Below are 11,893 nucleotides of genomic sequence, written 5' to 3'. Positions count from 1 at the left end.
TTATCATCCCAGGGCTACAACTACTTTCTAGGGCCTAACTACGCGGCATCTCCCTAGAAATGTGTCTCATTTATAGCAGGCCCTCAAGAAACACTCTGTCATCTTAGCCACGGAAGTTAATTGTGAATGGATACATAATGTTTTTGAATTCCAGAGCTGCTTCACAGAAGAAACACCCTTCCTATGATCACAAAAGAGCAGGTACTCTCAGGCTGGCTGTTATGCGGAATTTCAAGGGCTGGAAAGTCAAACTTTGAGATGCACATCACCACAGGCTGCTCCCTAGTGTGACTAACACACTTAAAAACCACCAGCTGCATACCCACACCGCACGAGTCACAGGGTGCTGTCCCGACATGCCCCTGAGCTCCAAGGAGACATGCTCTGTGATGGAAAAGCTTTGCTGTGTGTATGGAATTCCCGGACATACTAAAGACACACAGACTCAGGCACTCCCTCCAGTGGGCTCCCCACAGGCACCTGTCCATCTCTCCAGTCCACCCCTTAAATTTATCTGTTTCCGTGACTCTTTTTGCTACTAGACTGCTACTATTTTTGAGGCTGGTCTCCACATTATTTACCTTCACATCCCCACTATCCACCAGAACCTAGCACATAGCACTCAATAAATCCAGCACGAAGACAGGATGTCATGGTAATCTTTTTTTTTTCTAGTTTGCATATTAAATTAGTAAGAGAAATACCTCCACGTATATGGTAACACATCTTCCGAACCAAAAATTGAGATTCATCATCTGAAACAGAATCTGACAATGAGAGAAAATATTTTTTTAATGTTTGTTTATTTTTGAGAGAGACACAGAGAGAAGATAGAGCAGGAGCAGGAGCAGGAGCGGGGGAGGGGCAGAGTGAGAGGAAGACAGAATCTTCCTGAAGCAGGTTCCAGGCTCTGACCTTATCAGTGCAGAGCCAACATGGGGCTTAAACCCATGAACCTGTGGGTTCATGAGATCATGACCTGAGCCGAAGTCGGACGCTTAACTGAATGAGCCACCCAGGCACCCCGAGAGAAAAATATTTGAAAATCTGGTGAGTCTCAGAAAATTCTGGACAGATAAATGCCTTGTCCATGTCCCATCCCTCCCTCCTCCCTCCATTTATCTGCCCATCCATCCACTTATCTATCCATCCGTCCCTTATTTATTCAAAATACATTACCTACTCATACTTCCAAAATGGGGGGTGGGGAGGGGCTCTGTTGCTTTCGACAGGAAATAAATACATAGTCACAAAAATTACTTTTTTTTGCTTCTCAGTACAGAATTTTTTGCCAGTAGGTCACATAATATAGGATTTAAATTAGTGAACAGATTTTAAAGGCATCCCCAATACTTAAAACTTAACTCAAATTCTTCTCTATCACATAAATATTACAGAAAAAGCCACATTTTATTATATTTTTCCCTCTTTCAGCAACCAGCTGGTAGATTCTGAAGAAAAAATAAATTTAAAGCACCAACAACTATAACTTGATCTTCAGGGTTGTCTCACCTGAAGATGAATCAATTACATTGATTTTGAGAAGAATCAGAATTATTCAGTTACAAAATAAAAACGAAAACTTCTGCTCTACAGACATTAAAAAAAAAAAAAAGCCGTTAGGTTTGATGTTGATTGTGACGTAAATAGTATATTCAAGTTTAAGGCAAGTGGTACAGTACACATGTCAGGTAAACATATGGAACTTTTATTGGAAAATAGTTTGGAATAGAAGAACCCCATAAATTCACAGTCTGTGGTGAAATCAGAGACTTGCAACAACATTATGTTGTGTAATATTTGTTATCATGTCTCCACTGTAGCCTTTCAATAGTTTTGGCATGACCAAGCCATCTGTTTTAAATGCAATATTGCCAGAGATTTTTTTTAATCTCTTTTAATTATTATCCTAGACTATGCGTCCAACAGAATTCTTTTAACTAAACTAGGTCCTAATTCAAAAATTTTCACTGCATCCACATAGACTGCTCACAAAAGTCACCAAAATGCTGTCCACTGGTAGTTTTTTTTTTTTTAATGTTTATTTATTTTTGAGACAGAGAGAGACAGAGCATGAGCATGGGAGGGGCAGAGAGAGAGGGAGACAGAATCCGAAGCAGGCTCCAGGCTCTGAGCTGTTAGCACAGAGCCTGATGTGGGGTTCGAACTCACAAACCGTGAGATCATGACCTGAGCCGAAGTTGGACGCTAAACCGACTGAGCCACCCAGGCGCCCCTGTCTACTGGTAGTCTTACCATGTAAAGAGCATAACATGACAAAATTATTTTAATGAAAACTATATGTGAAATTAATGATTGAGAAAAGTACAAATTTAAGATTCTCCATATGCCTCCCGACCCTCACTCAGTTTTGTTTTGTGTTTTTTTAATGGAAAACTATTTTTCCTTCTAGTGATGAGAACTGTCCCTTTCTCTAGGAATGGAGACTTCAATCCCCCATGAATTAGAAACCAGGAACCAGGGGCACCTGGGTGGCTCAGTCAGTTGAGCGTCCGACTCTTGATTTCGGCTTAGGTCATGATCCCAGGGTCGTGGGATTGAGCCTATTGGGCTCTGCCCTGAGCATGGAGTCTGCTTGAGATTCTCTCTCTCTCTCTCTCTCTCTCTCTCTCTCTCTGTCTCTCTCTCTCTCCCCCTCCCTTTGCCCCTCACCTCTCTCTCTCTCTCTCTCAAATTAAAAAAAAAAAGAGGGGTGCCTGGGGGGCTCAGTCGGTTAAGCATCTGACTCTTGGTTTCAGCTCAGGTCATGATCTCACAGTTCATGAGATTGAGCCCCACATCGGGCTCTGTGCTGGCAGTGCAGAGCCTGCTTGGGATTCTCTTCCCCTCTCTCTGCCCCTCTTCACTTGTGCTCTATCTCTCTCTCTCAAAATAGATAAAGAAAAAGAAAAAAAAGAAAGAAGGAGCCATTTCTTTGCCATTCTGGCCACATCCTTTTTTTTTTTTTTTTTAATGTAAAATTTATTGTCAATTTAGCTAACATACAGTGTATACAATGTGCTCTTGGCTTTGGGAGTAGATTCCCATGATTCATCACCTACATGTAACATCCAGTGCCCATCCCAACAAGTGCCCTCCTCAATGCCCATCACCCATTTTCCCCACCCCCCTACTACCCCCCCACTCCCTTCCCCCCTCAGTTTCTTCTCTGTATTTAAATTTTTTTAATGTTTATTTTATTTTTTGAGAGAGAGACAGAGACAGAGCATGAGCAGAGGAGGGCAGAGAGAGAGGGAGACACAGAATATGCAGCAGGCTCCAGGCTCTGAGCTGTCAGCACAGAGCCTGATGTGGGGCTCAAACTCAAGAACCACAAGATCATGACCTGAGCCAAAGTCAGATGCTCGACTCAGCCACCTAGGTGCCCCTCTTCTCTGTATTTAAAAGTCTCTTACGGTGTATATATATACACGCATATATATATATATATATATATATATATATATATATATATATACTTTTTTCCCCTTCCCCTCCCCCATGGTCTTCTGTTAAGTTTCTCAAGTCCCACATATGAGTGAAAACATATGATATCCATCTTTCTCTGCCTGACTTATTTCACTTAGCACAGTCCCATCCATGCTGTTGCAAATGGCCGGACTTCATTCTTTCTCATTGCCAAGTAGTATTCCATTGTATATATAAACCACATCTTTATCCATCCATCAGTTGATGGATATTTGAGCTCTTTCCATAATTTGGCTATTGTTGAAAGCGTTGCTATAAATATTGGGGTACATGTGTGCCTATGCATCAGCACTCCTGTATCCTTTGGGTGAAGTCTGGCCACATCCTTCTTGGCTGTGTCCCCCAAGTCAACCAGAAGCAACAGAGAGTTGGGCACTGCTGTATCTATCCTGAGATCCCTGAACACGGATTCCTTCAAGTCCGATCACCTGAGCCATGAGTTCTGGTTCTCAGAGGTCTTTGAAGATGCCGTAAACAATACAGCTAATTTCACTGTCCCACCTAAAACAATGTGGAGCAGGGTTCCAACCCCAGGATCAGCAACGAGCAATTTAAAATTTAATACACATGAAACTCCTTTACACCACTACTGAGATCCAAGAAGTTGGCTAGGCTTTGACCGGTAAGGGAAACGAGGCCATACATAGAGCCATGTCTAGCCCAGCACCATCCACAAAGCCAAGGACATTCCCACTTACTTTTATGTATTTTAGGTCATGTCATTTTTCAATAAATGCCTTTTCTTATTTGTTGTCCATGGGAAAATACGTGTTTTTGCAGGTGTCTTGAATTGTCCTTGAAGTTTATCTTGGCATCCAACCAGGTAACTTATCTTTCCAGAGTTTTACCAAAGGATTTCACTGCAACCTAAGCAGCATCAATTTTCAGGAAGAAATGACACAGCTTCTTAATTCGAATCACAGCTTGATTTTCAAAGACTAATAGAAGCCTACATTTTCTCCCATCCACTAAACTTGACTGTCCTCCAAAACAAAAACAAAAACAAAAACAAAAACAAAAACAAAAACAAACAACAACAACAAAAACCCTTCAAAAATGTTGCTCCTTAAATATATTCTAGTCTAGAAGCTGCCACATATTAAACATCAATGCCCCAGCTCGAGGCTGCCCACCAGGAAAGGCCATTGTAGGTTGGGCCCACCAAAATTTCCACGTAGGAGCATCAGACAGTATCAGTCACAAAATATTCCAACGTGTGCCCTGTTATCTGACATCAGTTTCTTGCTCTTGGATTCCTGCAGGGTCAGCCACCTTTTGGAGATTAATTGAACTCCCTTGGACTTGGCTGATAAGACTGAGCACCAGGACTCACAGCTATTTGGGGCCTGCATTGTCATGGGGCAGTGACATCTTAAACAAAAACCAGGCCCAGAGGAGTCTGACGGGGTGATTGAAAGGGGAACAGAAGGAGGTTTAGTAGAGATTTAATCCTATGTTAGAGAAAACCTGGAGAAAAAGCCCACACTGTGTGTGTGTGTGTACACACATTTATACCTCTCTTTGGATAGGAGTTCCTCAAGATCGTAGATGGTGTGTTATCCGTCTTTGTCCCCCCAGTTATCTAGCACAATACATTATATACACTAGGTGCTCAATAAATGATCAGTAAACATGTTGCATTTTGGACCAGTGTTTAGACCCCCAGAAAGCCCTCGCTATCCCATATTTTGAGAACTACTAACATGGCAGGCAACGTGTCTAAGAGCCTTATTGTACTTGGTTTCGAGAATTCTCTGACATGATGATTAACACTCACATAATCCCAGGCACAATTTTATCAACATACATATTAACAGGCATACCGGGTCCAGCTGCCACTTCTGTTTTGTACCCAGAACTCCAACAGGCTTATAAAATCCATGCTATTGGAAGACAGAACGGCCTTAAACTGATTTCTAAACTTGACACAACAATTAGGCAAAAGGAGACAAGGCCCAATACTTTTGAAGCCCAGAGGTTGCCTTTCTGGTTTCATTATGAAGCCAATATACACAACACATACATCTTCTACCAGCAGTTCTTCAAGTCAAAAAACCCAAGACCGGAGCTAGATTAAAAATAAATACATGGGCCCTGACTTCCACCCCACCCACAAAATGATCCAGGCAGGACACTCCCACTTGCCCATTGCTCAACAGAACCCTTGCTAAAGATAGAAACCTCTGGGTGGGGAGGCTTTTATTCAAATACATTCCTAAGGATGATGTTCAGTGAGAGATCTCCTGAGCAAGGCGGCATACCCACCTGCCTGGAAAGACCCAGACTCTGCGTCACCTGTAATGAGCTGATGTGGAATCCCATAGATGATGGAGCAGAGCATTCCCCTCCTCCTCAGCTCCACTGCTGTAATTAGGGCAGGCTTTGGTGGCACAATTTCCTCCTCTGTAGATCGTCTCCACTCATTATGTCTAAATGCTACATCGGACGATCTCGGTTCCTTCAACTACCACGTGCATTGATCTCACGGTAATCTGTTAAATACGATTTTGATCCCAAAACAATGCAGCTAGACTCATGGCTAACGTCTATTGAGCACAATGGGCTAGCCACAAAGCTAAGCACCTTACAAATCATTCATTTAATCCCGCCAGCAACACTCTGAGGCAGACGTTCTTCTCGTCATCCTCACTTTAGGGAGAAAACTGAAAACAATGAAGCCTACATCCCTGACTTTCCAGGCTGGCGCTTTCACTTTATGTAACGTTGCTGTAGCAAATGTCACCAAACACTTGGCTTCCTTCATTCCAACAATTAATTGCTTCCAAGCCACCTGGGCAAGAACCCTCACCAGTTTGGAAGCCCGGGAGGACTTTCTGGATGAATCCAAAGATGCAGCAGTCCGCAACAGGCTGTCACCTGAAACTCTACGTGCCTCTCTGTATGTCACCCTACTACACTGTCTATCCGTTGAGTGTTCCAATGTTGATTAACTGACGAGAAATGCTTTATTTGCCTGTGACAAACCTGCACGTCAAAGGAGTTTTCCTTGAACGGCACCTAGCTGGTACTCTACTAACAGATAAAAGACGTCTGATGATGGAGATATTTAGAAAAGCTTTTTCAGTTAGCAGGCCATGAGGTCACACATCTTTGTGTACTTACAAACTTGGCAGTTGTAACTGTAGCCATGATGAGGCACAAAAGAAATGCCTGGAGACGGGAAAGAGCGAATGGGTTTTCTTTAAAGAACCCCTAAGAGCATTATACTAGACCGTCATTTTTAGACACCTTAAAAGGGCAATGGTGTCAAATCAGGTCTCCTAACAAACTCTGAGTATGTTTATCAGAAGATAGAAGGTGGTTGAGAGAGGTAAGAGAGAGAAAGTTGGTGATAGCCAAAAGGGAGGGACCAAAGATGGAAGAAAATAGTCTATTGGACTGGACTAGCACGTGAGAATAAGGATAATACCTACTCTGCTGAGAAAGAAGAGGAAGAGGAAAGAGGGGATGGAGGACATATTTATAATAAATGAGCTGATGACCCTTGATGGTCTCTCTTCGCTGCTGCAGTGGGGAGAGCCAGAGGTTCATTGCTCAAAACGTGGTGGGTGGGTGGGAGTTGGAAAAGAGACACAATTTTAAAGATAGTTGCTGTGGGTTGGAGGAAGCAAGAGTGATACTGTTTTATAGATAATAGGTTGTGGCTTTAGTTAAAACACACAAATTTGTAACAAATGATGGCTAAGGCTCTCTCTAGAATGCTCTGTGGACCCTAAAGTGCAGAAATCTGTGCATTTGTGGCAGGAGGGAAATCGTGGAGTAGAAAAGGATGAAATGGAGCCAAACCCTAGCCTTAGTGGGAAGAATAGTTAGAAAAGAACTATAGTCTGAGGAGGCAAGAAGAGTTGAGAACCTGGATACATTCATTTATTCATTCCACAATCTTATCTTGAGGATCTATTGTATAATGATCACCAGCTAGTGTGGCCATCTAAGGATGAATGAGATCCCGCCCTACAGGGTGTCACGTGACAAGGGTGTGATCAATGCCATGGAACACACGGATATGCATCCACTTCAGGAAAGTTGGTTCTTCGTGGCTCCAAGTCTGTCTCACACTCAGATAATAAGAGAATCAGAGAGAAAAGCTTGAGTCATTCAGATCGTGGGTAGATCCAAACAGTCAAATGATGTACGACAGAGAAGAACTATTCACATAAACAGAGGCCAAAGGTCGTGAGAGGGTGAGGGACTGGGAGTGGTATATGATCCTGGGAGAGATGATTGGGATTCCGGAGATATGGGCATTCAGGCTGAATCTAGCCATTGGAGAGGAGATTCCTTGAAGTCAGAGAAAGGCTATAACTTGGTGTGGGGATTAAACTCTCCGGCCTACCCCTCACCATCTTCCATTCATCATATGGGATTGCAGGTACCTACCTAGAATCGTTTGGGATTAGGCCAGTTTTAGCTGAGGGAGTCAAAAGAGAGGTGTAAAGATCAGTGGTTCAAGAGCAAGTAGGTCAGCAGCCAGGTCCATGTAATCTGGTGGGCCTAGGGCCAGTATTAATTAATATTTTTATTGATACTTCTGGAAGGACGAATCAGGACTGCATACATTAATTTGACGAATAACACAAACACAAAAATATTCTTGACCTGTTCCTCGGTGATCATTTATTGTTTGGGTGTTTACCACCTACCTTCCCCACACCAGACTATAATTTCCTTTCATACAGGCATCCCTCGCTTTCTGCAATAGTTGTGAAACGCGGACCACAGCGGAATGCAGGCCAATTAATCTACTCTTAGAAGACGATAGAGTGCAGTTCTTATGCAGGTAATCCTGCCCAAAGCGCGTCCCACCTATACACGGCCTTGGTCTAGCTTTTCCCTGGAGGTTTCTTCAAGGAAGTACAAAGAAACTGGAGAGTTGAACCACAAGGTAATAGTGGCTGATGTTTTGTAACAAAAAGTTGGAAAGATCCGAGTTTCAGGTTATTCAATTCAAGGCAACAGCACAAATGCTCACCATTTAAAGATTAGCACTTACCCCCCCCCCCCCCTTCATGAAAACGGAAGAGTGGACGCGGGACCCGCAGGGACTCTTGTTCAGCGCACATCTACCTCGTACCAAGTGCTTTGTTTGACCGCATTGCCTCACTTAATGCTCACAACAGTCCGGAGAGATCGGGACCACCACCCTCCAGGTCACAGAGGTGCCCAATGGCTAGGGAGCCAGGGTAGGAAATGACGCTGAAAATCAAGGCCGACCTCGAAGCGCATCCTCTTTCCCTGACCTATGCTGCCTCTAACGTGAGCAGCTTTTTGCTTAGGTAGGGAGGAAACGTTCTTCATTGAACACCGAGCACCATCCCAAAGAAAGGCACGGGCTTCGGAGCGGTCCTGGGCCACCGCTATTGCGCGGTGAAGCAATGCTCCCCAAAGAGTCCCAGACCACGAGGTGGACCATCCCTCCAGAACAATTAACCCCGGGGTGAGGCTAGTGTTTCCGAAGCCCTGGTTGAAATGCAGATATGTGACCCGGGAGGACGGACTCGATCTCTCCATTACACCTAATGAAAGAGCTGGCCCTGGGAGAACTTGACCCGACCGGTCCAGGAGTTGGGAAAGGCGACGCTGCCCTCCCCCCTCCCTACCCCCCCCCCCCGCCCCCAGGCACAGGAAGGCAGGTGGGGTGGGCGTCTGGACTGCGGGAATCCCTGGGAGAGGCCGCGGGGCCGCAGCTGAACTGACAGCAAACTTTGACTTCTGGACAATTCTCTGGGAAGGGAGCGGGGAGCGCATCTCGCTCCGACAGGTCCCCGGGTCCGCGCGCCTCCCGCGGATGGGCCCCGTGCCACTGACCTGGGCCCGCGCGGCCGCCCCGCTCCCCTGCCCCCAGCGCCGCCCCCCTCCCTCCGCTCTCCGCCGCGCCCCTACCGCGCCCCCGCCACGCCCCCGCCCCGCGCCCGCGCCCCCGCCCGGGGACTGGGCATGCTCAGTCGCCGTCCGCGTCGCGGTCCCCGGGAAACCTCCGCGCGCCCTCCGCGGGCGGCTCTCGGTCGCCTCCCCGCCGCCGGCCGCCCGGGCGCCTCCCGGCGGGCTCCGCTCCCCGCGACCCAGATTCCGGGCCCGCCCCCGCCCCGCCCGCGCCTGCCCGCAGCCAGTGCGGCAGCCGCGGCCTCCCGGTGCAGCCGCGGCGCGGGGGGACGGACGGAGCGCGTGGAGCGCCGCCGCCGAGGGCGGGGATGGAGACCCGGCCGCCGCGCGCTCGGACCTGCTGAGCGTCCCGCAGCCGCCGCCGCCGCCGCCGCCGCCGCCGGGAGCCCGGTGAGTCGCCGCGCCGGGGGCCGACCCCGGAGAGGCAGGGGCGCGAGGGGCGATCGCCCTTGGGGAGGAGGGACGTGGTGACGGGGACGCGGCACCGTGCGGGGCGCAGCGGCGAGGTAGGCTCGTGGCCAGAGAGGGGCTGGGAAGGGAAGCACGCCCGGCCTCGGTGCGGGAGCTTCGGGACCGAAATCCTTCCCCGCAACCTGCCCCCCAGAACCAGCACCCGGGGGGGCGGGGCGCGGGGCCGCGCGGGAGGCCGTTTGCGTTTCGGCCCAGGCGCGGGTCACCTAGCGACCGAGCGAGGGCTCTGGAGGAAGCATCCCCGGCGGAGGCCGGAATGGGAGGGGGGGGGGGGACGCCGAGGGCGGCCTGGGCCCCGCGAGCGGCAGACATGGGGTCCTGGGGCTCCCCCGGGGCCGTGCGGGGGCCGCGGGCAGCGGGTCGGCCTCGCCCCCGTCCCGGAGGGGCCGCCGGAGGGGCCGGCGCGCCGCACCTCCTGCAACTGCCGGGAAAGTCCTTAGGAGAGCATCGCTCCTTCCCAGGCAGGTGGAACCGGGGAGCGTGGCGGTGGCGTGTGCGGTCGTGAGTGCCTTTCCCCCAAGTGCGGGTGCGGGCTGCGCCTGCCCCACCTCCGAGCGGAGGTCGGGTAACACGCCTTATGAATATTTCAGGGGCGACCTCGCAGGCTCGCCTGCTTCAGATCAAGTTTAATGAATGTGGTGCTGAGCCTCGCCGCTCTCTGCACGGGCAGGTGGGCGCCCCGTGCCCTTCCATCCCTTTTCTCGCACCAACCAGGAGAATGACGCCACTAACCCCCGGTGAGCTTTGGAATGGGACCACAAATCGCGTGTGTCATCTGGAGACTAGTTTTGGGCAGGCATCCAGGCATCGTTCTGCATGCCTGCGGTGTGTGCGTGTGGTGCCGGTGGCTTGACAACCGTCCTTAACCGGAGCGGCCAATATGGTGGAAAGCAGGTGCTGAGCTTGTGTCGGGATAGACGTCTTAATTCATTATCGTCTTGTGACACCCGGTGGCCACGGCGGACTTGGTCACTCTCTCCCTCCAAGTTGAATCCGAGAACAGTCTAGATGAAATTTTGAGGATGGCACACTCCGTATCCGTCCGCTTAGGGAGCTGTTCATCCCTAACGCTTTCTTTCATGGGAATAAGGAGTCAGTGTCTTAAGTAACGAGCAATCGCTGTCAAGAACACTTAAACAGGAACACATTAACGTAGGAAACTTTCAGGACTGGAACAAGCTGTTCGTTTCACTTCCATTGCACCATCACCTTGGGTCAACGGCACACAGGGCAGCCGGTCCTCTAAAATGGTACTCACTCCTTTGCAGAAGAAACCTGCTTTTCCCTTCCTTAGAGAGACAGGTATGTCTTTTAAAACGACCTGCGAGGCATTCTGCTAACCAAGATTTCAAGCCTCCGAGATTTACAGGATGCTGAAAGAGGCGACTCTTTTCGCGTTCCAGCCCATTCACACGGAAGCCCAAGCGCCTGGGTTCACAGATGCTTCCCAATCGGGGAAGGCTTCTCCAGCAAAGACACACACACTGCGGTTAGATCACGGGCTCCACCCCCGCCTGCCAGGCTGCTTCTCCCCAGCCTGTTAGTGAGGACAGTCTGTCTTCGGGTGTCTGATTAATGAAGAACAGAAGCCCCAAGATGACTTAGGTATCTTCAATATTGTCTTTTGCTGGTTTAACTGAAAATATGAAATATTTAAAAATTGTTATTAATACATGTAGCTAGGACTTGACTCAGGCACAGTGATAATACGAATATCAGCTTTGTAAGAGATTTGGAGCAGTACCACGGTATTCTTTCTGCGTAAATCATTAATAGATGTTAGAAAGGAATTCTATAAATTGGCAAAAGAGATGAAAATTTTATATAATAAACAGCACTTGCTAAAGTATGTTGCTGAGATGTTCAGAAAGAAACCCAGCTGCATTAACAGACATAAAATCTGCCCAGTTGAGAAGTTTGCAGAGTTGGAACACAAATCTCCAAGCGCTCTAAAGCATTCCTTGAGTCCTCTGAGAATTTTTAAGGAGTCACTGGTAGAGCCGTCAGACTTAGCAAATAAAAATACAGG

Source organism: Panthera onca, chromosome D1 (genome assembly GCF_046562875.1).
Source record: "Panthera onca isolate mPanOnc1 chromosome D1, mPanOnc1 haplotype 2, whole genome shotgun sequence".
In the NCBI taxonomy this organism is placed as follows: Eukaryota; Metazoa; Chordata; class Mammalia; order Carnivora; family Felidae; genus Panthera; species Panthera onca.
The sequence above is the reverse complement of the archived record's forward strand: the minus strand, read 5'-3'. Positions refer to the sequence as shown.